The sequence below is a fragment of the Armigeres subalbatus genome, unplaced genomic scaffold, assembly GCF_024139115.2.
Source record: "Armigeres subalbatus isolate Guangzhou_Male unplaced genomic scaffold, GZ_Asu_2 Contig1190, whole genome shotgun sequence".
Classification (NCBI taxonomy): Eukaryota; Metazoa; Arthropoda; class Insecta; order Diptera; family Culicidae; genus Armigeres; species Armigeres subalbatus.
The window spans coordinates 330,728-357,390 of NW_026941946.1; positions in this window are offsets into that span (position 1 = coordinate 330,728).

A 26,663-nucleotide genomic window follows, 5' to 3' on the forward strand; every position below is an offset into this window, starting at 1 on the left:
AGCCAACCGCATCTACCTTTTGTTAGCTGCTGTCCTCCGAGGTGGTCACGATAAAGTGAAACTCCAGCAAAGTGCACGTGAGCGAAATAACTTTCTAATAATCCCATCATTCCCACTGACGACGGAGTACCATCGACGGGAAAAGCATTAGAGGTAATCACGACACACGAGAAAGACAAATTTGAAATACTCATCCAAATCCACGTAACCCCAGGTCTAGTGTTCCACACGATCGGTGTGCGACACACCCAACGCCATTGCTGGACGTGCATCTTCCATCTAACATTCGAAGGGCTACAAAGGAAGTAACACGTGAATGAGTATTAAACAAAGCGTGTTTCTAACAATTCCTCCTCATAGGCAGCAGCAACACTGGTAAAACGCGGAAAGTGATCGCCAATCGAAGGTGATCTAGTCATCTCGAACGAAAAGAAGGGCTCTCAAAAGAGGTAAAACGATTGGCAATCTAATAGTGAATGAACCTAACAGCAATTGTTCTATAGGGCCCTATTGTTGAGATTGCTGACTTCTACAACAGTCTGTCGCACGTGACCAACTCGGCTGGCACACGATTGTACATCGCATGGTCATTGGATGCGGCCATTCATCGCATCGGAGACAAATCTCGGCTCGTAGTGAGTGCGACGGATCCTGCATACCGGCACCGGTGGAGACAGGTGTGAGGAGATTGCATGCTGCATTTGTGTCGTGGTGTGAAGAGCGTGGAAAGGGGACGGTCCGAGGAGTGATAACCCCATCGAGGTGTAGTTCTGCGTGGTGAAGACGGATCATCGTTTGCTTAAGCATGTGTGAGAGAATGCAGTCGCAGCATTAAAGCAACGTCCGAGCAGACGAACCACCAAATCAAGAACGGAAACCGGCGAGGGGCGCGGGGCGTTGCCAGCTAGAGAGAGGAGATTCTAGAGAAAACAATATCAGGTATGGTAGTTCTAAGGCCTATGTGAGAAGAGCAATATAGCAATATGAAATGCAATTGAATAGTTGTTGTGCTTTTTTTTGGCGAGTCGAGTCCATTGGGTTTACCGTCTCTAGTCGTGGCTTTGTAACGGCAATAACTAATGGAATCGGAATTTCCACATAACTCAAAAACTAATCATGCAAATGGAACCAAATTTGGTATGTTAAGGTTTTTGAAGTCAGGAAATGTTTCTGTGGTGGTTCGTGACCCCTCCCCCTTCTGGAAGGGGGGGGCTCTCATACAAATATAACATAAATTTCTGCATAATTTGGAAACTAATCAAGCAAATGAAATCAAATTTGGCATGTGAGGGTTTTTGAAGGCAAGAAATGTTTCTGTGGTGGTTCGTGACCCCTCCCACCTCTAGAAGGCGAGAAGGGATGTTATACAAATGAAACAGGAGTTTCCCCATAACTTGAGAACTAATCAAGCAAATAGAATAAATTTTGGCATGTAAACGTCTGTGAAAAATGAACTGGCTGTGTAAAATCACAGAAGAGGTCACCACTTTCTTCAGCAAAACTGTTGGCTTTGCAGAAAAATATCAGGGGTAAAGTTTGACTATACTCTGAAGACGCTGATATCTTAAACCTTAAGAGGATTTCGCTTCTGAGAGCATGCAAATAAATCTGTGTGAGAATCCTAAATCACATTGTTTGATAGTTCGTTATGCATGAGATTAATTTTCTTAAATACGAGATGCTCAAGGTACTCCAAAACGTTCTGCAGTTCAGCCCACGGTATCCATTAGATCAATCAAGGTTTTAGTCAATGTACTCATCGTCGGTATTCATCTGATCTGGTTTTATAACCATATACGCCTAATGCAAATCCAATTTTCTTGAGTACGGGATGCTCAAGGTACTCCAAAACGATCTGGAGTTCAGTCCACGGTATCTATTAGATCATTCAAGCCTTTTGCAAATGTTTTCATCGTCGGTATTCACCCATTCTGGTTCAATAAGCATATACGCGTCATGCATACTCTTTTTTCTACAATACTCATGGAACTACAAAACGTTCTGGAGTTCAGCTAACGGTATCTACCGGATTGATCAAGGCATTTACAATGTCCTCATCGTCGGTATACCCCTAAAATTCTCTTGAGTTTAGTTCATAGTATCTTCCAGATGAATCAAGACTTTCGCAATATCCTCATTATCGGTATTTACCCAATCCGGTGTATTAACCATACCCTAGTAACATTTTGGTTTTATACTGGTTTTATAACACTCTTGTAGGATAAATTATGGTCTTCAAGAGCGTTACAAAACTTAAAATATTACTTGGGATATGATCCAAATTTCCATGAACATGAAATCCAATGGCCAAGGTGCTCCAAAATAATCTTGAGTCAAGATGCACAATGACAATAAGTCAATTCCATGAGTCAATGATCCCTTCAATATCGACTCATGGAGGTTTGAGTGTAGTTCAATCGTTACGGGTTTTCAGGACGTTTTGTTGAACCTAAAAGGTCTGTAATAGCTTGTATGAATAATGATTGAAGTCGTATCAACTCAATAAACCTACTGGGATATCATATCATACACTAGCAAATTCGTCCTGAAAGGACTTAAAAAAGCTTTTACATGTGAAACACCAATTCTCGTGAACTATGATAATGTAATTGCACGTTTGATATGTGTAGGCATCGAATTGAATTAAATACTATTTTTTTTGTGAAGCTCCATGCAAAAATTAAGGTTCAATAGGGTAGGGGTCAAGAACCACCATAGAAATATTTCCATACTTCAAACACCTTAACATACCAAATTTGGTTCTATTTGCTTAATTAGTTTATGAGTAATGTGAAAATTTCGATTCCATTAGTATGCCCCTCCCCTCCTTGCAGAGAGGGGAGTGCTCATGAACTACCACGGAAACATTTTTTGCCTATTATATCCACCACATGCCAAATTTCGTTCCATTTGCTTGATAAGTTTCCGAATTATGCAGAAATTTATGTTTCACATTATAACTTCACATACCAAATTTGGTTGCATTTGCCTGATTGGTTTTTGAGTTATGTGGAAATTCCTATTCCAATAGTATGGGAGCCCCCCTCTCCTTTCAGAGAGGGGAGGGCTCACGAACTACCACAGAAATATTTTATGCCTGTTATATCCACCACATGCCAAATTTGGTTCAATTTGCTTGATCAGTTTCCGAATTATGCAGACATTTATATTTCATTTGTATGAGAGCCCCCCCTTTCAGAAGGGGGAGGGGTCACGAATCACCACAGAAACATTTCTTGACTTCAAAAACCTTAACATGCCAACTTTGGTTGCATTTGCTTGATTAGTTCTCGAGTTATGCTGTATTTTTTTTATTTATGAGGAAGCCCCCCCCCCATGAGAGGGAGGGGTCTCCAAGTATCATAAGAACCTTCTCGACTCCAGAACCTCTGCATACTAGTTTTAACGCCGAATAGTTCAGTAGTTCCCGAGTCTATAATGATCAGACAGACAGACAGAAATTCATTTGTATGTATGTCATTATTTATTTATCATCAGACTAAGGCCGGAGTGGCCTGTGCTGCACATAAAAGACTTCTCCATTCAGCTCGGTTCAAGGCTGCACTTCGCCAACCACGCAGTCTGCGGAGGGTCCGCAAGTCGTCCTCCACCTGATCGATCCACCTTGGCCGCTGTGCACCTCGCCTTCTTGTTCCCGTCGGATCGTTGTCGAGAACCATTTTCACCGGATTACTGTCCGACATTCTGGCTACGTGCCCGGCCCACCGCAGTCTTCCGATTTTCGCGGTGTGAACGATGGATGGTTCTCCCAACAGCTGATGCAACTCGTGGTTCATTCGCCTCCTCCACGTACCGTCCGCCATCTGCACCCCACCATAGATGGTACGCAACACTTTCCTTTCGAAAACTCCCAGTGCGCGTTGGTCCTCCACGAGCATCGTCCAGGTCTCGTGTCCGTAGAGAACTACCGGTCTTATAAGCGTTTTGTAGATAGTCTGTTTGGTACGGCGGCGAACTCTATTCGATCGGAGCGTCTTGCGGAGTCCAAAGTACGTACGATTTCCAGCCACTATGCGTCTCCGAATTTCTCTGCTGGTATCGTTATCGGCGGTCACCAGTGAGCCCAAGTACACGAATTCTTCAACCACCTCGATTTCGTCACCACCGATAGAAACTCGTGGTGGGTGGCTCTGATGACCTCTCTTGAGCCTCTTCCTATCATGTACTTCGTCTTCGACGTGTTGATGACTAATTCAATCCGTTTAGCTTCGCTTTTCAGTCTGATGTAGGCTTCCTCCATCATCTCAATTCGGCGAAGCCAAATAACTGGACGGACTTCGTGAAAATCGTACCACTCGTGTCAATCCCTGCCCTTCGTATTACTCCCTCCAAAGCGATGTTGAATAGCAGACACGAAAGACCATCACCTTGTCGTAACCCTCTACGGGTTTCGAAGGGACTCGAGAATGCCCCTGAAACTCGAACTACGCACATCACCCGATCCATCGTCGCCTTGATCAACCGTATCAGTTTATCCGGAAATCCGTTTTCGTGCATTAGCTGCCATAGCTGGTCCCGATCGATTGTATCATATGCGGCTTTGAAGTCGATAAATAGATGATGTGTGGGCACGTTGTATTCGCGGCATTTCTGCAATACCTGACGTATGGCGAACACCTGGTCTGTGGTAGAGCGTAAATCCCGCCTGGTACTGCCCCACGAACTCTCTTGCAATTGGTGTTAGTCGACGGCATAAAATTTGGGAGAGTACCTTGTAGGCGGCGTTCAGCAATGTGATTGCGCGGTAGTTGCTACAATCCAGCTTATCGCCCTTTTTGTAGATGGGACACACGACACCTTCCATCCACTCCTGCGGCAGAACCTCATCCTCCCAAACCTTGGTAATCACCCAGTGCAGTGCTCTAGCCAGTGCTTCACCACCGTGTTTAAACAGCTCTCCTGGTAGTTGGTCAACTCCAGGGGCTTTGTTGTTTTTCAGCCGGCCGATCTCCTCCTGGATTTCCTGGAGATTCGGAGCCGGAAGTCGCATGTCCTGCGCGCGTGCTCCTAGGTTCATTACCATACCGCCACCGTTGTCTGCCATATCGCCATTCAGGTGCTCTTCGTAGTGCTGCCGCCACCTTTTGATCACCTCACGCTCGTTCGTAAGAAAGTGCCGTTTATGTCCTTACACATATCGGGCTGTGGCACGTGGCCCTTACGTGAACGGTTCAACTTCTCATAGAACTTTCGTGCGTTATTAGCGCGGTACAGTTCCTCCGTCTCTTCACGGTCTCGATCTTCCTGCTGGCGCTTTTTCCTCCGGAAAATCGAGTTTTGTCTGTTCCGCGCCCGTTTGTATCGTGCCTCGTTCGCCCTCGTGCGGTGTTGCAGCAATCTCGCCCATGCTGCATTCTTCTCCTCAACTAACTGCTCACATTCGCCGTCGTACCAGTCATTTCTTTGATCCGGAGCCACCGTGCCTAGTGCAGCGGTTGCGGTGCTTCCAATGGCGGATCGAATATCTCTCCAGCCATCTTCAAGAGATGCTGCGCCTAGCTGCTCTTCCGTTGGGAGTGCCACTTCCAGCTGCTGCGCGTAGTCTTGGGCTAGTCTACCGTCTTGTAGCCGCCCAATGTTAAGCCGCGGCGGACGACTCCGACGCGTGTTGATCACCGTCGAGAGTTTTGAGCGCAGACATACTGCGACGAGGTAGTGGTCGGATTCAATATTCGCACTGCGGTAAGTGCGTACGTTCGTGATGTCGGAAAAGAATTTACCGTCGATTAGAACGTGGTCGATTTGGTTTTCCGTTACTTGATTAGGTGATTTCCATGTGGCCTTGTGGAGATTCTTACGGGGGAAGAAAGTGCTTCGGACTACCATTCCGCGGGAGGCTGCAAAGTTTATGCATCGTTGGCCGTTGTCGTTCGATACGGTATGCAGACTATCCGGTCCGATGACCGGTCTATACATTTCCTCCCTTCCTACCTGAGCGTTCATGTCACCGATAACGATTTTGACGTCCCGCAGTGGGCATCCATCGTATGTCTGCTCCAGCTGCGCATAGAACGCTTCTTTCTCGTCGTCGGATCTCCCTTCGTGTGGGCAGTGCACGTTGATGATGCTATAGTTGAAGAAACGGCCTTTAATCCTCAGCTTGCACATCCTTGCGTTGATTGGCTGCCAACCAATCACGCGTTGGCGCATCTTTCCCAGCACTATGAAGCCGGTTCCCAGCTCGTTGGTGGTGCCACAGCTTTGGTAGAAGGTAGCCGCTCGATGCCCGCTTTTCCACACTTTCTGTCCTGTCCAGCAGATTTCCTGCAGCGCTACGACATCGAAGTTGCGGGGATGTAATTCATCGTAGATTATCCTGTCGCAACCTGCGAAGCCTAGCGACTTGCAGTTCCATGTTCCAAGCTTCCAATCGTGATCCTTTATTCGTCGCCGAGGTCGTTGCCGATTGTATCGAGTCGTATTATCTTCTATGTTGTTCGTAATGGTTGTTTTTAAAGGCGGCTTATTGGGCCTGCGCAAACCTCCTGTCTCGTCGGAGGGCCGTCGTGTCAGGGCTGTTTAGCGTCCCACCTAACACCAGGACTTGGGCTTGTGCGCTTTGAGCGGCACACGGTCGCTTTGGCGGAGCCTACTTGCGGATACATGCAGCTTTTTATAGAGGTTTAACAGGGCCCACTGTCAAACCCCACCACATCCTAGGCAGGCGCCACAACTCGCAGATGGCCTGGGGAGGGATCGTCAAGCCCTTGGACATAGTCCCTGCTGCCCTTGTATGTATGTCATATATGAGACTATTTTACCCCATATTCCCCTTAAACTAACATACTCTCCAGATAGAATAACACTGCGCTTACCCAACAATATTCTAATCATTCAGATTCAATCAGAAATACGCCGTAAACTGCTTATAACGGCTGCATTCCGTTCATGATATCAAAGTTCTGGAGGAAGTTGGGGGAAAACGTCCAAAAAGTCCTGTTAGGAATGCCGTGCCGGATCCGAAACTACCCCCATTCGATTCCTGGGAAAATTTTGTTTCAGAAAAGTTCTTGGTCAGAATTTTCGTTCAGCGGCCTTTTGAGTTATTGAATTTTGCCCGAAACATGCAACATTTTCCCCATTGTGGGTCGTTTGGCCAAAAGAGTAGTTTGAAGAAAATTGTCATTTGGGCGAATAGGATATTTGGCCGAATAAGACATTTGGCCTAATAAGACATTTGGCCGAATAAGACATTTGGCCGAATAAGACATTTGGCCGTATAAGACATTTGGCCGAATAAGACATTTGGCCGAATAAGATATTTTGGCGAAAAAGACATTTGGACGAATAGGTCAATTGAAAAGAGAGAAATTAGGAGCGAGAAGAGAGACGTCTTACTTCTCACTCTTCATTTTTCTCTTCTCATTGTTAAAAATGAGAAGTTATAAATGATGAGTGAAAAGTTAGACGTCTCACTTCACCTCATTCTCACTTCTTTTTGTGAAAAGTGATTAGTGCGAAGTGGGTAGTGAAACGTCTCACTACTAATTTCGCGCTTCTCACTTTTTACAGTGAGTAGAAAAAATAAAGAGTGATAAGTAAGACGTCTCTCTTCTCACTCCTGATTTCTCTCTTCTCAAATGACCCTTTCGGCCAATTGACTCTTCCGGCGAAAGGACCCTTTTGGCTAAATAACCCTTTCAGTCAAATGGCTTTTTCGGTCAAACGACCCTTTCGGCCTAATGACCCTTTCGTCCAAATGACCCTATAGGCCAAACAAGAAACAAGAAACAAGAAACAAGAAACAAGAAACAAGAAACAAGAAACAAGAAACAAGAAACAAGAAACAAGAAACAAGAAACAAGAAACAAGAAACAAGAAACAAGAAACCAGAAACCAGAAACCAGAAACCAGAAACAAGAAACAAGGAACAAGAAACAAGAAACAAGAAACAAGAAACAAGAAACAAGAAACAAGAAACAAGAAACAAGAAACAAGAAACAAGAAACAAGAAACAAGAAACAAGAAACAAGAAACAAGAAACAAGAAACAAGAAACAAGAAACAAGAAACAAGAAACAAGAAACAAGAAACAAGAAACAATAAACAAGAAACAAGAAACAAGAAACAAGAAACAAGAAACAAGAAACAAGAAACAAGAAACAAGAAACAAGAAACAAGAAACAAGAAACAAGAAACAAGAAACAAGAAACAAGAAACAAGAAACAAGAAACAAGAAACAAGAAACAAGCACCCCGACCCAAGAAACAAGAAACAAGAAACAAGAAACAAGAAACAAGAAACAAGAAACAAGAAACAAGAAACAAGAAACAAGAAACAAGAAACAAGAAACAAGAAACAAGAAACAAGAAACAAGAAACAAGAAACAAGAAACAAGAAACAAGAAACAAGAAACAAGAAACAAGAAACAAGAAACAAGAAACAAGAAACAAGAAACAAGAAACAAGAAACAAGAAACAAGAAACAAGAAACAAGAAACAAGAAACAAGAAACAAGAAACAAGAAACAAGAAACAAGAAACAAGAAATAAGAAACAAGAAACAAGAAACAAGAAACAAGAAACAAGAAACAAGAAACAAGAAACAAGAAACAAGAAAAAAGAAACAAGAGCAAGAAACAAGAAACAAGAAACAGAAACAAGAAACAAGAAACAAGAAACAAGAAACAAGAAACAAGAAACAAGAAACAAGAAACAAGAAACAAGAAACAAGAAACAAGAAACAAGAAACAAGAAAACAAGAAACAAGAAACAAGAAACAAGAAACAAGAAACAAGAAACAAGAAACAAGAAACAAGAACAAGAAACAAGAAACAAGAAACAAGAAACAAGAAACAAGAAACAAGAAACAAGAAACAAGAAACAAGAAACAAAGAAACAAGAAATAAGAAACAAGAAACAAGAAACAAGAAACAAGAAACAAGAAACAAGAAACAAGAAACAAGAAACAAGAAACAAGAAACAAGAAACAAGAAACAAGAAACAAGAAACAAGAAACAAGAAACAAGAAACAAGAAACAAGAAACAAGAAACAAGAAACAAGAAACAAGAAACAAGAAACAAGAAACAAGAAACAAGAAACAAGAAACAAGAAACAAGAAACAAGAAACAAGAAACAAGAAACAAGAAACAAGAAACAAGAAACAAGAAACAAGAAACAAGAAACAAGAAACAAGAAACAAGAAACAAGAAACAAGAAACAAGAAACAAGAAACAAGAAACAAGAAACAAGAAACAAGAAACAAGAAACAAGAAACAAGAAACAAGAAACAAGAAACAAGAAACAGGAAACAAGAAACAAGAAACAGAGAAACTAGAAACAAAAAACAAGAAACAAGAAACAAGAAACAAGAAACAAGAAACAAGAAACAAGAAACAAGAAACAAGAAACAAGAAACAAGAAACAAGAAACAAGAAACAAGAAACAAGAAACAAGAAACAAGAAACAAGAAACAAGAAACAAGAAACAAGAAACAAGAAACAAAAAACAAGAAACAAGAAACAAGAAACAAGAAACAAAAAACAAGAAACAAGAAACAAGAAACAAGAAACAAGAAACAAGAAACAAGAAACAAGAAACAAGAAACAAGAAACAAGAAACAAGAAACAAGAAACAAGAAATAAGAAACAAGAAACAAGAAACAAGAAACAAGAAACAAGAAACAAGAAACAAGAAACAAGAAACAAGAAACAAGAAACAAGAAACAAGAAACAAGAAACAAGAAACAAGAAACAAGAAACAAGAAACAAGAAACAAGAAACAAGAAACAAGAAACAAGAAACAAGAAACAAGAAACAAGAAACAAGAAACAAGAAACAAGAAACAAGAAACAAGAAACAAGAAACAAGAAACAAGAAACAAGAAACAAGAAACAAGAAACAAGAAACAAGAAACAAGAAACAAGAAACAAGAAACAAGAAACAAGAAACAAGAAACAAGAAACAAGAAACAAGAAACAAGAAACAAGAAATAAGAAACAAGAAACAAGAAACAAGAAACAAGAAACAAGAAACAAGAAACAAGAAACAAGAAACAAGAAACAAGAAACAAGAAACAAGAAACAAGAAACAAGAAACAAGAAACAAGAAACAAGAAACAAGAAACAAGAAACAAGAAATAAGAAACAAGAAACAAGAAACAAGAAACAAGAAACAAGAAACAAGGAACAAGAAACAAGAAACAAGAAACAAGAAACAAGAACAAGAAACAAGAAACAAGAAACAAGAAACAAGAAACAAGAAACAAGAAACAAGAAACAAGAAACAAGAAACAAGAAACAAGAAACAAGAAACAAGAAACAAGAAACAAGAAACAAGAAACAAGAAACAAGAAACAAGAAACAAGAAACAAGAAACAAGAAACAAGAAACAAGAAACAAGAAACAAGAAACAAGAAACAAGAAACAAGAAACAAGAAACAAGAAACAAGAAACAAGAAACAAGAAACAAGAAACAAGAAACAAGAAACAAGAAACAAGAAACAAGAAACAAGAAACAAGAAACAAGAAACAAGAAACAAGAAACAAGAAACAAGAAACAAGAAACAAGAAACAAGAAACAAGAAACAAGAAACAAGAAACAAGAAACAAGAAATCAAGAAATCAAGAAATCAAGAAATCAAGAAATCCAGAAATCAAGAAATCAAGAAACAAGAAACAAGAAACAAGAAACAAGAAACAAGAAACAAGAAACAAGAAACAAGAAACAAGAAACAAGAAACAAGAAACAAGAAACAAGAAACAAGAAACAAGAAACAAGAAACAAGAAACAAGAAACAAGAAACAAGAAACAAGAAACAAGAAACAAGAAACAAGAAACAAGAAACAAGAAACAAGAAACAAGAAACAAGAAACAAGAAACAAGAAACAAGAAACAAGAAACAAGAAACAAGAAACAAGAAACAAGAAAACAAGAAACAAGAAACAAGAAACAAGAAACAAGAAACAAGAAACAAGAAACAAGAAACAAGAAACAAGAAACAAGAAACAAGAAACAAGAAACAAAAACAAGAAACAAGAAACAAGAAACAAGAAACAAGAAACAAGAAACAAGAAACAAGAAACAAGAAACAAGAAACAAGAAACAAGAAACAAGAAACAAGAAACAAGAAACAAGAAACAAGAAACAAGAAACAAGAAACAAGAAACAAGAAACAAGAAACAAGAAACAAGAAACAAGAAACAAGAAACAAGAAACAAGAACCAAGAAACAAGAAACAAGAAACAAGAAACAAGAAACAAGAAACAAGAAACAAGAAACAAGAAACAAGAAACAAGAAACAAGAAACAAGAAACAAGAAACAAGAAACAAGAAACAAGAAACAAGAAACAAGAAACAAGAAACAAGAAACAAGAAACAAGAAACAAGAAACAAGAAACAAGAAACAAGAAACAAGAAACAAGAAACAAGAAACAAGAAACAAGAAACAAGAACAAGAACAAGAAACAAGAAACAAGAAACAAGAAACAAGAAACAAGAAACAAGAAACAAGAAACAAGAAACAAGAAACAAGAAACAAGAAACAAGAAACAAGAAACAAGAAACAAGAAACAAGAAACAAGAAACAAGAAACAAGAAACAAGAAACAAGACACCCATCCTTCTTTCATATCGCAGAAATCTTCGACAGTGATGGGCCGTGCACCTAGCCAGCATGTCGGACAATAAACCGGTGAAAACGATTCTCGATAGCGGTTCAACGGGTTTAAGAAGCGTTATGCAAAGTTAACAAAGTGAACCGAGTGAAATGAAGAAATATTTTACGCTGGGACGGATATCACCAATTTCTCGGCCTACCCCAATCCAACAACTTGTTGAACACCATCTGTTTTTTTCCCAATGTTTCAATAAATCCAAAGGCCAAACCGCGTCAAAGCGGGGAGGGCCGTTTAGCCGGAACCCATTTGGCCGAAAGCCATTTGGCCGAAAGCCATTTGACCGAATGAGTCATTTGGCCGAAAGGGTCGTTTGGTCCAAAGGGTCATTAGGTCGAATGGGTCATTTGGTCAAAAGGGTCGTTTGGTCGAAAGGGTTGTTTGGCCGAAAGAGTCATTTGGCCGAAAGGGTCGTTTGGTCGAAAGGGTCATTTGGCCGAAACAGTCATTTCGCCGAAAGGGTAATTTGGCCGACAAGGTCATTTGGCCGAAAGGGTCGTTTGGCCGAAAAGGTCGTTTAGCTGAAAAGGTCGTTTGGCCGAAAAGATCGTTTGGCCGAAAGGGTCGGTTTGTCGGAAGGGTCGTTTGGTCGAAAAGGTCATTTGGCCGAAATGGTCATTTGGCCGAAAGGGTAATTAGGCCGAAAGGGTCATTTTGCCGAATTGGTCATTTGAAAAGTAATTGATGAGGATTAAGAAGAGGAAATGAAGAGCGCTTCTCACTTTCTTACTTACTTTTCTCATTCCAAGTTTCTCACTTTCAAATGACCTATTCGGCCAAATGACCCTTTCGGCCTAATGTCCCTTTCGGCTGAATCATTTTTTCGCTCAAATGAGCCTTTTGAGCAAATGAATCTTTCGGCGTAATGATTCTTTCGGCCTAATGACCCTTTTGACCAAATGACCCTTTCGGCCAAACAACCCTTTCGGCCAAATGACCCTTTCGGCCGAATGAACCATTCTGTCAAACGACCTGTTCGACTAAATGACCCTTTCGGCCAAATGACCCTTTCGGCCCAATGACCCTTTCGGCCAAACGACCCTTTCGGTCAAATGATGTCAACAGACTCATTCGGACAAACAACCTTTTCGGCCTAATGACCCTTTCGGCCAAATGACCCTTTCGGCCTAATGACCCTTTCGGCCAAATGACTTTCGGCCAGATGACTTTCGGGCAGATGGGTTTCGGCCTAATGGTTTGTTCGGCCTAGTGGCATTCGGCCAAACGACCCTTCCCCTTATTTTTCACATTCTGCATAATAGAGCTTTATAAAAGTTCAGTATCAAGTGGTCGGGGTTCTGCCAAAAGGAACCAAGCGGCTCATTGACTGACTTGATATTTTGGTCGTAAAAGTAGAACGGAAATCATTTCATATCAATTCATCTACACATTGGTTTTAGGATATCCTTAGTTATGGGATAGTAGAAAATCCAATCGTCGGAATCCAATTAGTCGTCGCGAGAATGATAAAATATCTATTGGGTGTTCGGTGGCTCATGCGCATGTATTGCGCTTTGCTCCGGTCCAGACAAGCGCGATCTTCCATAGTTTCCATTACCTATCGGGCAAGTAAGTACAGAGTGCTGCGCGTCCGTTCGGTCGTTCATATGCCACCCGGCGTGAATGGTTTAACTTCTTTCTGGTCGCAGGACAGCGAGTTAGTATTATTCCCCATCCCATAGATCGCATCGCTAACTGAAGTGAATCCAGATAAATTATCCCTTATAACTAAAACGATATCCTATCCCAAGACAATCGTGGAGAGGCAGAGGTATACTCGACCTCTGGTTGCATCGAGAGTCGGACTAACAATCCTTTCCTTCCTATATGACTGTAAGGACGTGGCCGGCGCCGTTATTGACTTTAAATATTTGAACTACCGAAACGTGTACATTGAGAATGGGTAGCTAATCCCAAGCCCCATTCATTTGGTTCTCTGTAAAATTTCGAAAACGAATAAAATTTTCAATTTTTTTTGGGGTGAAAAAAACTAGTCAAAACTTGATAAAATCGAGGATGACAAAATCGGGTCAACACTGTATACAATTCAAATTGCTCTCTATTTCACTCTCACAAAAGATCCCACGGAAGTTAGATCATTGGAGCAATTTCATGCATCTAGTCTAGTAAATCTGTATGAACTTTTTTCAACAGCTCTCCGAAGTTGCTAGAAATGAAAATGTTTGTGCAAATGTTGCAACAGGAAATTCCAACGACTGTGGCCAGCCATCTTCCATCGGGAACTGATAGAGCTCCGCGTCGTCTATGGAATAGAAGTGGAAAAAAGACCGCGAGGAGGCTGCAACATTCGTGGAATCTGCGAATTATTATTATGTTGAATTATTTTCGGCGGCTTCCATCACAGACTTGAAATCCAACACAGATAAAAATATGTTGTGATTTTAAATGTATTTTCATGCACATATTTGGAGCATGCAAATAAACGTAACATTCAATCGATCTCACTGTTATTTTAAATTGAAATAAATTTAAACTGTGCTTGCTTGTAAAAGTCAATCAAATTAAATTGAATATCGAATGTATATTCGTTTGATAGAGCTAGCTGCAATTTTACACGTCGTTGAATTTTCAAAATTATTTGCTGTGAATGATAACGATATTGTTTTGCCAAAACTTCATAGCAGCCCGTTACCTTTCGAAGTACTGAAAGGCAATAGACCGCAAGGAATATCTTTTGTTTTCCTATCTGACATCCAAATATTTTCCCCCTGCAAATCGAATTTGGCAAATCGACATTTGAATCTTTATTTGCTTCACGAGTTCGGTTTTCGAAATGATCAAGTCAAGGTAATGTGTATCTGAGGAAATTCCTTCAAACTTAGTCGTCTGAAGACTGATTTTTCTTTGAGGAGAACTGTAGTCGTTTGGGAATCTGTGCAGCGCTTAGAAGTTAAAAGCTTTGCCTAAAACTAAACGTGAACGTATTTCTCGGTGGAATGAAAAGCATATCTGTTTCTCGCGTGATCTCCGCTTCCATCCAGCGAAAACAAAATCGTTACACGATAGTTAGTTGAACTTTTGAATCGCTCCACTTCCCTCGGCAGTCATCTTCCTCCATTAACACACCGAGCGCACGCTATTTATTTGCCTTCACTCATCGCACACAAATATCTTACCGCGCCCGTTTACCCTCGAACCACGAAGACCAAACGGAGCGGCCCTGTGCCAATTTAAGCCTCAAAACTAAACACACGCCAGTTTAGGTTCGTTCACGGTAACTATTTCACTTCCTACTCCATTCCGGTGATGATATTTCCCGAGCACATCCACACCAAACTTTGAGGTTTTCTGGCTGGGGGCTTCGTTGGATGCATCTTTGTACGTATACAAAGGCAGCTCTCTCTATCTCTTGGGCTGCATGATTCGACCCTCGCGCGTATAGCAGGTTCTGTTTGAATGTGATTCGGTTTGAAGGCCCGTTCGGTGCGGCTGGTGAGGTTGTTGGATTTTTCGGAATTTCTACTGCAGTCAGTGTGAAGGCCAAGTCCTGGCGGGTGTTAGCCAGCCGATGAACATCGTCCTTATCATGAGAAAATGGTCAATCGGTAGGTGGCTGCACGGGTGCAGTGCAGAAGTAAATGAGCGTGAATGGGTGCGATACGGTGCTGATGATGATGGTAGGAAACGCGTACGTTTGTACTCGACCAGGTGGAAATGCTCTCTTCACGCTTTTGATGTTGGCAAACTTTTAGTGGGTTTAATTAAAATATTTAAAATTCACACGAAACGCTTGGGAACACGCAGGCTGTGCGTTGGCGATGGCGTTAGATGATGAATGGTCGGTTCGGGGTGCGGATGCAATTTGCTCAAATGCAGTCGCGGTTTCTGCTACCTTCCTGTGCGGGTGCATGTAGCTAGGAATTAGTTAAGAGCGTAGATGGAACAAGGGATGGGCGTTAATAATTTTCGGTAAATTATTTGATTTTTAAATTTTAAGCATTCGTACCTCCACTGAATTTCTATAATAATCTAAGAGGATCTCTGAATTTTAAACCTTCTAACTCCTCTGTTGTGCTTCAGCGGATCATACATGATTGGATTGAATTTATTTGAGACATTTAACAAATTTTCGGTAAATAATTTAATATGCAAATAACAAGTTGATGAATTCTCCAACACCTGTTAGTAATATCATATTCATGAAAAATTTTAGCCTGGTTTCATCGTTTTTTGTCCTCGCTGCGCTGTTGCTTTGATCCATTACGACAATCATCGGTCAGCTTTATGACCAACTAGTACAGCGGTTCTCAACCTTTTTGTTGAGAGGCACCCCTTCGAGCTTTTACATTCTTTGAGGTACCCCCTATTTTATTCGCTGTAAATGAAAGTTAGCATGATGTATAAGTTTCATACTTAGAGAACTTGAAAACTAATGGGATACATGGCACTCCAAAAAAATGTCTGAAATTTTTGCTGTTCCGTGAAGCTTTCCAATTCAAATTAAGTTTATACATACTCTGAGGACTTTTTAAACCTTCCGGGCCTTTTAAAAGGAGGCCTCCGGGCCTATTGAAAGTAAGCTTCCGTGACTCTTGAAAGTTGCTTCCGAGCCTTTTGAAAATAGGTTTCCGAGCCTCTTAGAAGGAGACTTCTGAGCATTTTCCAATGAGGCTTCTGAGGCTCTTGAAAGGATGCTCTCAAGCCTCTTGAAAGGAGCCTCTTGAAAGGAGGCTCCGAGCCTCTCGGAAGGAGGCTTCCGAGCTTCTCGAAAGGAGGCTTCCGAGCTTCTCGAAAGGAGGCTTCCGAGCCTCTCGAAAGGAAGCTTCCGAGCCTCTCGGAAGGAGGCTTCCGAGCCTCTCGGAAGAAGGCTTCCGAGCCTCTCGGAAGGAGGCTTCCGAGCCTCACGGAAGGGGACTTCCGAGCCCCTCGGAAGGAGGCTTCCGAGTTTCTCGGAAACAAGCTTCCGAGCCCCTCGGAAGGAGGTTTCCGAGTTTCTCGGAAACAGGCTTCCGAGCCTCTCGGAAGGAGGCTTCCGAGCCTCTCGGAAGGAGGCTTCCGAGCCTCTCAGAAGGAGGCTTCCGAGCCTCTCAGAAGGAGGCTTCCGAGCCTCTCGGAAGGAGGCTTCCAAGCCTCTCGGAAGGAGGCTTCCGAGCCTCTCGGAAGGAGGCTTCCGAGCTTCTCGGAAGGAGGCCTCCGAACCTCTCGGGAGGAGGCTTCCGAGCCTCTCGGGAGGAGGCTTCCGAGCCTCTCAGAAGGAGGCTTCCGAGCCTCTCAGAAAGAGGCTTCCGAGCCTCTCAGAAGGAGGCTTCCGAGCCTCTTGAAAGGAATCTTTTGAGCCTCTCGGAAGGAAGCTTTGGAGCCTCCCGGAAGGAAGCTTTGGAGCCTCTTGGCAGGAAGCTTACGAGCTGCTTGGAAGGAGATCTTCAAGCCTCTTGCTTGCAACGGAGCTATTAAGCTCTTCGGAAAAAGGCGTTATGTCTCTCAAATAGAGGCCTCCGAACCTTTAGGTTCTAGATTTTAATCACTCTACGTTTTGTCTCACAGCTCTTCATACACTGTGCTGGTTGTAGTAGCAGGATTTATTAGGTTTTGATTTACTGATCAACATGCATATTATGTACAATACAAAGTTTTCGAATAAAAAATTACACAATTATCAAAACATTATCAATAAGTGTAATAGATCCGCCATCAGGCATTTTTGTCCGAGGTACCCCCTGAGGTCAGGGAAAGTAACCCCAGGGGTACATGTACCCCAGGTTGAGAACCGCTGAACTAGTACATCAATATACCTTCCAGGAAAAACTCTTTTCGCCAGTGCTCCCCCAGCTGGAGCTTTCTAAAAGAAGTTTTCTATGGGGTATAACATCCCGAATCAGTTCTCTATCATGATAGCTTGCAAAAAAAAGTTTCTATTTAGGATTCAATCCCTGGCTTTTAAATTTTTTTTATTAATGCTTACTACATAATCTCATTCTGAGTCGACAAATACGTATGTAGTTTTCTTCTATAAAACGTCTTCAATGTTTCTAAGATTTAAATTTCAATGTTGTGATATTTATTTGATTGTTTGCACAATATGATTGCGGAATCGATCGTGTTGCTGCTGGTCATGGGACGCCAGCTGATCCGGGAGAACGCTAAGTGAAAAAAAAATGTATCGCGTAGCAGAAATTTGTTTAACTAGTGTGCAATCGATCGTGTTTATGCTGTTCACGCCAGCCAGTGTGGGAGAACGCGAAGTGATAAAAATAAAACTAATGTCTGCATCGAAGTGCACAACATTACTTACTGCCGAATCGATCGTGTTGTAGAAGCTTATTAAACGAAGTACATTGATCTTGATCTTGATTCTTGTTTTCAAAATAACTTCGATAACAATAAATATTTAGTGGCTTATCAAGGTGGATTCACATGAATTACCTTCTCAACTACCCAACGATTCCTTTCCCGTAGCGGTCACGGAGATGCAGAGCATTTCTCGGTCTTTCATAACAATGAATGTTAAACTAATTTTCCTCTCCTTATCCTAAATTGACTGTAAGGACGTGACCAGCATCGTTATTGGTCATTGGAAACTCCGAAGCAAGTATACAATAAGAATAACTTTTTTGTATCCCAATAAGATTATTTAATTGGTGAGCTGTGCATATTTGCTGTTTCTTGACCAATCATTATTAGCAACTACGATGTGTACAGTTAACCAAACTAAGCTCTTCTTTGACTATTTGCACAATATGTGAGGAACATTGAAGACTTGTGGGAATTTCTAGATTTTCGCATAGAATTTGCATAAAAAAAAACCAAAACGAGTTGATCATTAAAGTTGCTGAAAGTTCTTTACGTATGATTGCTTTCAGCTCATACTGACCATAACAGATGTTCTCATAAGCACAAACACATATACAAAGACACACAGACAATAGCTCAGTTCGTCGAGCTGTTTGTATATACGATACGACTATGGGTCTGTAAAATACAATCTCAAATACACATCTTTGTGCATTTTAGAAAAGTGCACAGGATTCTTCTATGTAGTGAGTAAATGTATACTATATATGAAGTCGTCCAATACAGTGGATCCAAAAAGTATTCGTCTAGCTGCATATTTTTTAGTAAAATATAAAACTTAGGCGTGATAGAAGCGATATCATAAAACTTTCTTCTAAATGTGATAGAAAACTTATCAGTACATGATTATTATTCAAAAACAAATAGAAATTTTAATTACTTTTGTTGTCATGTAGAAAACATCTAAATTCTCTTAATTTCGCTCGATCAAAAAATATTCGTCTATTTAGAAAGTAGTCGCGTAAAACACGAGTATAATAATTTTATTCGCATATCGTGACAGTAGCACACTCTACTGGTGTCTAGCAACATTTTTTTCAATACTCAATGACATATTAAACAATGTTATTATTTTGACGAAAGCAAGTACAGCACATTTGGATGAAATTGCCGATGTATGATATGGCGGAAAATGAATACTGAGATGCAACAGAACCTTCAGCAGTAAAGCATGATGAGGGCTCCGTAATGATCTGCAAGGTACATGAGCGCAACCGGTGTGGGAAAATTCAATATTATTGAAGGAATTATGGATCATAAAATGTTCATCCGCATTTTGAAGGAAAATGTGAACGCCAGAGCTGGGAAATTAGGCTTACAAGGAGCATAAATCGCTCGGAATGATAATTATCACAAGCAGCCAGTTCAAAAAAACATGCTGTAGTTACTCTATAATAGCCCAATCAATTCAAAACACCTCCACAGAGCCTAGATATGAAAACAATTGAGCACCTTTGAAAGGTGCTGAACGACAAAATTCGTAAAAGTCACATTACCAACAACAACGAATCCCGTCCCCCGTCACGGCTAATTTGGTCAGTTCCATGTCACAAAGACTACAAACCGTCAGAGATACACAGGGGAATCCAACTAAATATTGAATTCCATTCTACAACTCCGTTTGAAAAGTGCGGAAAACCTGAGTAGACGAATACTTTTTGAGCCCATATTTCATGAATTGTTATGTTTTGTTACACTTATTTTTGTTATTGTTTTGTTTTTCTGTTCGATTTTTAATAATAAAGATGAATTGATTAATCTGCTACACAATGTAATCGATAGTTTAATTTTTTGAGCTTACTAGATTCTATCTTTGACATTTTCTAGAAAACACACAGCTAGACGAATACTTTTTGGACTCACTGTAGATCGAGAAGTCCATCTGTCTTCGATTATAATATGTCTGCCGCCAGTATCACAAGAGTCAGCTTTGGCGTCCAGCTAGATTACAGGCACAACTTCAATTTGCACATAACTACAACAACCGCCAGGGCGTATGCAATGCTTGGATTTTTGAAACAAATCGCTCAGGAGTTATTCATTTGTCATCTCCGGTTAGCAAGAAAACACTTTCCAACGGTTGTTCGGGTTCGATATCCTGTACCACAACTGACAAGACAATATGAATATGCTTCAGCATAATCACATATTTTTTAAGTGAACCTAAGGTTTTGAACGAAATTTTAATCCGTATATGAAAAATCTAACAATTTCTATATTTTTACATAATAACTGACATACAACTGAACTGATATAAAATTGATCAGATTCGGGAGCACACGCTCCACGATGAATTTCTTTTGAAACGGCACAAATGCTGAGGTATTGCCTTATCGCCAATGGTACATAAACGAGAATGCGGTGATTTATCACAATTATTATAATAATTATTATAATTCTGTTATACTTCGATTAAGTGAAATCAGAATTTCGTAAAACCAATTTAATAAAAAATCCGCGGAAAAAAATTAAAATTTCGTTTCGTTTCGTAAAATTTCGAATTAAATCATCCTCGATTTCGTATCTTTTCGAAGTCTCGAAAGTAAATCTATATTTCGTTTCGTTTCGATCCGAATCAACATAGATATTTTAAATTTCGTTTCGTTAGGAAAAAGTGTGTTATCGCAAAGCCTTACAGCTGTATAAATGACATTGAGAGAATTCACTGGTTGAAGAATAAATCATTTGCGTCAACCACTCTGAAACATAAATTGATACTTCGCCAAGAAATGATCCGAATCCTCGGTAATGCAGGCAGGAATATCTTGCAGCATACTGTCAAATTTCCAAACAAAATTTGCCGATTGATATTCAAGCGTACAAAATAAATATCGATTAGGCATTTCGGACACTTCAATCCGGGTGTAAGTCCTTCCCCGTAGACGTACGGGTGAAAGGAGTATCAGTCCTCAATAACCGGACATCTACTAGAATACAAATCGTACTTAGATTAGTTTCTTCCTCTACGCATCCCTGCCTTACGACTATTTGTCCTAACCTACATGATTAAATCGGCTGCTACTTCTTAAAATACGATTTCATGGACGATTTTTTTGATATTGCCTTTCCTCCAAAGTGCTGATGGTTGCGGTGGTCTTCGGTCATCGGCACGTATGTCACCAGAATGCTTGGTTATTGTTACGTGGGGCTGCCGTTGGTTTTGAGGTCGTCGATACCGAAGATGTGCTCGTTGTCGAAATGCTGAATGTGCATCCGGTTGGGGGAATCGAACCCACGCTCCATAGCCCATGCGTCTAGACGATTGATGTCGATAACCGCGTGGCCACGAAGCCCACAAATCACATTATGCTGTTAGTTTTCAAATTTGTGCTGTTCTTTTGTTTTGGTTCATTTGCATGGATTTTAAAGTCGAATTAAAGAGAGAAATATGAATCTATTATATTAATTCAAAAGTATATTTATGGGAACAATTCCAATTTAGATTCGAAAAACTTTGAAACTTATTCGAAAATAATTAATAACTGACCAACTTAGGACACTAGTGACTTTCCGAATATCCTGCCGCATGAGAGGCCACTGTTCTTAGCATTATGATCATGAGCATGAGCATTATGACCGCACAATTCGTAGTTGCTACTCCGTGATTGACTGAACTTGCGAAATTGTACAGAGAATACAATAAATGGGGCTTGGGACTAGCTACCCATTCTCATTGTACACGTTTCGGGAGCTCAAATATCTAAAGTCAATAAGGGCGCCTTCCACGTCCTTACGGTCATATAGGAAGGGAAGGATTGTTAGTCCGACTCTCTATGCTACTAGAGACCGAGTATACCTCTGCATCTCCACAATTATCTTGGGACAGGATATCGTTTTAGTTACAAAGGATAATTTATCTGGATTCACTTCGGTAAGTGATGCGATCTATGGGATGGAAAATAACACTAATTCACTGTCTCGCCACGAGAAAAATGTTAAACCATACACGCCCGGTGGCCTATGAAAACGGAGAAACGTTTTGGACGACCGAACGGACGCGCAGTACTCTGTACTCTGTACCCGACAGCTACTGCAAACTACTTCCATACAAGGCAAAACTAAATTTCGACGACCGGCCGATCCGCTTACTGGACAAACACGACTGGACAAGAAACAGAATCATTTTCTGATTTATTTACTCACCCGCGCAAAGCAGAACAAAATTTCGACGGTCGGACATCCGCTTACTGGAGAAACACCACTGGACAAGAAACAAACTTTCACTTTCTCCCTGCCGCATGAGAGGCCACTATTCTCTTGAAAAACACTAATAAAAATATAAACCCATCAGATGTTAGGTATAGGGGAATTGTACCGGTTTTGACCATGTTCCTAATTTGGCCAATTTTGCGAATAACTCCAAAAATAAAGCAATTCGCGAGGGTTTTATTAGTTCCATCCAAAGATATATCCCTCACGGTTCAACGCTGCTTTTATCTGATAGATTATTTTGGAAAAATATGTATTTTCCAGGGTTGGCCAAATTAGGCACTAAGTTGGCCAAAACTGGTGCACTTCCCCTATGAACATTGAACACAAATGTGATTTCTACGACAATGATGATTCATAAGCGAAGAACCCCATCTTTCACCATTTTTTGGCCAAATAAACAAAATTTTCTCAATCAACCAACTATACGAGTCACAACTATAAATCACAACGAGTAGATCAAAATTTACAAAACCAACAACATTTTACATTAATATCTTGTTCAAAATAACAAGGTGTCACGTCAGCTATTCCTAAGATGGCAGCCCCATCATGTTGCTAGGCACCGAAAAACCAACAATCAACCCCAAAAAATGTAATTGATAATACAGAATGGAACAATCGGCGAAAGAAACGGCAATGTTTAATGGAAACTGATCGGAAACTCGGTACTTGGAACGTTACGACCCTGTCGGAAGATGGGAATGACGAAATACCCGTTGAATGAAAAAATCCACCAAGTGATTGAAATGATTTGGGAGGGAGAAGAAATGATTTAGGGCCTCATATATCCTATCTACAAGAAGGAGCACATACTCGATTGTGCTAATTATCGAGCTATAACACTCCTAAATACCGCCTACAAGGTAGCCTTCCGAATTCTGTTTAGCAGACTGCGTCCATTTGCGGAGACATTCTTCGGTGAATATCAAAGAGGTTTTCGAGAAAGACGATCAACAACTGACCAGATATTTGGTGAACAACAAATCCTTGATAAATTCCGGGAATACAACTTGCGGACTTATCATCTGTTTGTAGATTTCAAGGCAGTTAAGCGCTACGAACTGTGGCATATAATGCTAGAATATAGCTTTCCGGCAAAGCTTATTAGACTGATTCGTGCAACGCTGGATGGATCCAAATCAAGTGTAAGAATATCTGGTGAGACATCCGTGACGTTAGATGGATTGAAGCAGGACATAGGCAGGCTAATAAAATACGGCAGATTATAGTGGGCTGGACATGTAGTGCGTATACCAGAAGAGAGACCAGCAAAAGTCACGTTTAGAACCTGGACCTGGAAGAGGACGTCCGCTCCTGGGCAAACCCCGCACTCCCTGGTCGTGTGTAATCGAGGAAGATGCGCGTGCGGCCGACGTGCAGGGAGACTGGCGACTGACGGCCCAAAAACGAGCGACCTGGAATAAGACATTACATTCGGTTTTGCTCCGGACAACACGGAGTGTATGACCACCATAGGTATAGGTAGGTAAGGCATGACGTACTCGTAGCTATTGAATGTGGCTTTGGGACAGAAGGTTGAAAAAACAAAAGTCGAAGGTCAAAAGATCGAAGAGCCAAAGGTCGACGGAAAAAATGTTCGACAGAACAAAAGGTCGAAGAAACAAAAAGACGAAGGTGGAAATTAAATTTTGAAGAAACCCGTTGAATTTTTCGTGGAAATTCCGAAGATTCTGTATAATTTCCATAGAATTTACCGACAACATTACGATGAAGCTCCTGAGAAAACAACCAATGATTTCCTTGAAAATACCTTAGAATTTCCTTGGGATTTCATAAAGCTCTCCCTAAAAACTGAGAAAATCTTCGAGTGGAAAAAAATCGTATAGCCAATTAGATCATTTGACAGAAAACGCCTTTTGTTCGAAATGGTTGTTGTGCAAATAGGACATTTTCGAGCCAACTGGCTCTTTCTGCCAAGCGACCATTTCTACCAGACGGCCAAATGATGTATTCGATCAAACGGCTTTTTCCGATAAGCGCACATTTCGGCCAAACGGCATTTTTATCGAATGACAAACATTTTTTTCTGAAAAATTACCAGTTCGGCCGAATCTTCCTTTCCATCCTTTCTGTTCGTCGTTTTCGGCCTAATGAGATTTTCGATCAACCTTTTTCGACACAATAACCGTTTTGAACAAATTTGGCGTAGATGACTTTCGGCAATACGCGTTATGCGGCCAGAACACGTATTTAGTCGAACAAACCATTAGGCCAGAACCCATCCATGACAACCTTGACTTTGCACCGTTAAATGTACAAAAACCATTAATGATATAAATAATTCATAAAATATTTCAGGAGTATCCTTAAAGAATAATTTTAAGATCAATGACAAAACTAAAATTTAGCAATTAATAGGAAAATATATCCGTTAGGTATTAAAGAAATCAAAGGTATCAAGGTATCAAGCAAAACCAATAACATTCCTGCTATTTTCGCATGACAAATGGCCGGGGTTCTGCCAAATCACACTAAACGCCAACTAAAAATTTCTCGTTCGGCACCCTCAGTCAAAAAGCCGGATTGGCTGAACCCCGACCAAATGATCCATAAATATTCGGAAAATGATCCATAAAAAACTATATTTTGATTAATAAAAAAAATTGCACAATGCTTATCGTGATGATGACTCATACATTTGATCAGATGATCCATAATTTTGATCATTTGACACATAATTTTGTTCAACATAATTTTGTTGACACATAATTTTGTTTAGAAGTTTGTCTATGCCTCTGGGCAATGCAGGCTCGGGCAAACAACACTTTTGGCCATATGTTCATTTCGGTTAAATGGCCATTTTATGCCAAACGACCATCTAGGCCTTTTTGGCTAAACGACCTATTTGATTAGACGACTTTTCAGCCAAATGACCTGTTCGGCCGAACGACATTATCGGCCATATGGCTTTTTCGGCCAAATGCCAGTCGCGTTTCAGATTAATGACATTTTCGGCCAAACAACAAACGGCCCTTCTCCGTCAAACCAATTGATTTCAATGGGAAATTCTGTGGATTTCAACAGATTCCCAAAGGAAATTTTTTATAATTTACCCGGGAAACTTTTGAAATTTGCACCTGGTGGGCTTCGTGGCCGTGTGGTTAGTGGCGTCAGTCATCTAAGCGTATTTGCAAGCCATGGAGTGTGAGTTTGATTCCCGCTCTAGTAAGGAGAAAACATTTCGTGAAGCGGAAAACGGTCTGGTTTGTCATTTCAAACCAGAGTTGCTGAAAGAGTACATTTAAATATATAACGGAAAACGCTCTGGTTTGTCATTTCAAACCAGAGTTGCTGAAAGAGTACATTTAAATATATTAGAAACTAGTTGACCCGGAAGATTTTTGCATGAGGAAATATTATATAAGCCCGTCGGGAACGATAACCATCATACCTGCTGGAGAAATGAAGAAAATCCTTCCAGCCGTTTTCGAGTTATGTGGATACGAACACAGACCATTTAATTTTTATTATATAGAAAAGTTATATAATATATCATAATTAAACATATTCATTAAAACAGGTTTGGTGGTCATATGGCTACCGCTTTTGCCTTATACGCATAAGGTCGTGGGTTCAATACCAGGCCCGTTCCATTCCTCCTACTTTGTATCTTTTCATATATTTCTCATGTTCTAGCAATCGCTAGAACAGGAAATGAGCTTTCATACCGTTTCCATCTTCTATCACTATAGCTACAACTTGATTTGTTCTAGCAGGTAACTTTTAAAATTCGAAATGAGCGAAAAAGCTCGTTTCGGCATCCAATTACAAAATACCACTCTTTCATTCTTATTACATTGACAGTGTGTTAACCAGGACGAGCTTCTGCCATTGAACCTAACCCCCAGATTCCAGTAAAATTCCGCAGGAACTCGCAGATCAGCATAGGTGTTCTCGGCTTGCAGTGATTGCATAATCAATTCCTTCCTCGATAGAACGTTAGGACATGTCACGGAGTAGCGAAATGTGCGGTCATCATGCTCATGCTCATGCTCAATAATATTTATGATAACGAAAGCATAATGCCTCTTATTTTTACTAGCATCCATTTTCAAAGTTTGTTTGTGTTTGATAAAACTTTCAAAAATGTTGCCATGACTTCAGTACTAAAATTTGTTCTGAGGGGCTATAAATTACGTACTGAATTATAATGAAATTTCTGGGTACTGAAGATCACTCATAACATGCGCAACTAGAACCACAAAAAATCGTTAGTTTCATATTGATTCTTGGTCTTGATGTCCAGATTGAAAAAAATATCGGAGAATTTGGACGAGTCTATAAGAGTCTGTGACTACAATTTACACGACTTATCCTATCTTAATTATTTTCTCACCATCCAACCAACTATGAAGATCCCTTACTGGCTTCGCTTATGCGCAGAGGTTTGGTTACGCCCGGATCGTACTTTTGAATATTGTTGTTCGAATGGGGAAAAAGTTTAATACCTACTTTTCCCGCTTTCGTTCGGCACCCTCCCTTCACG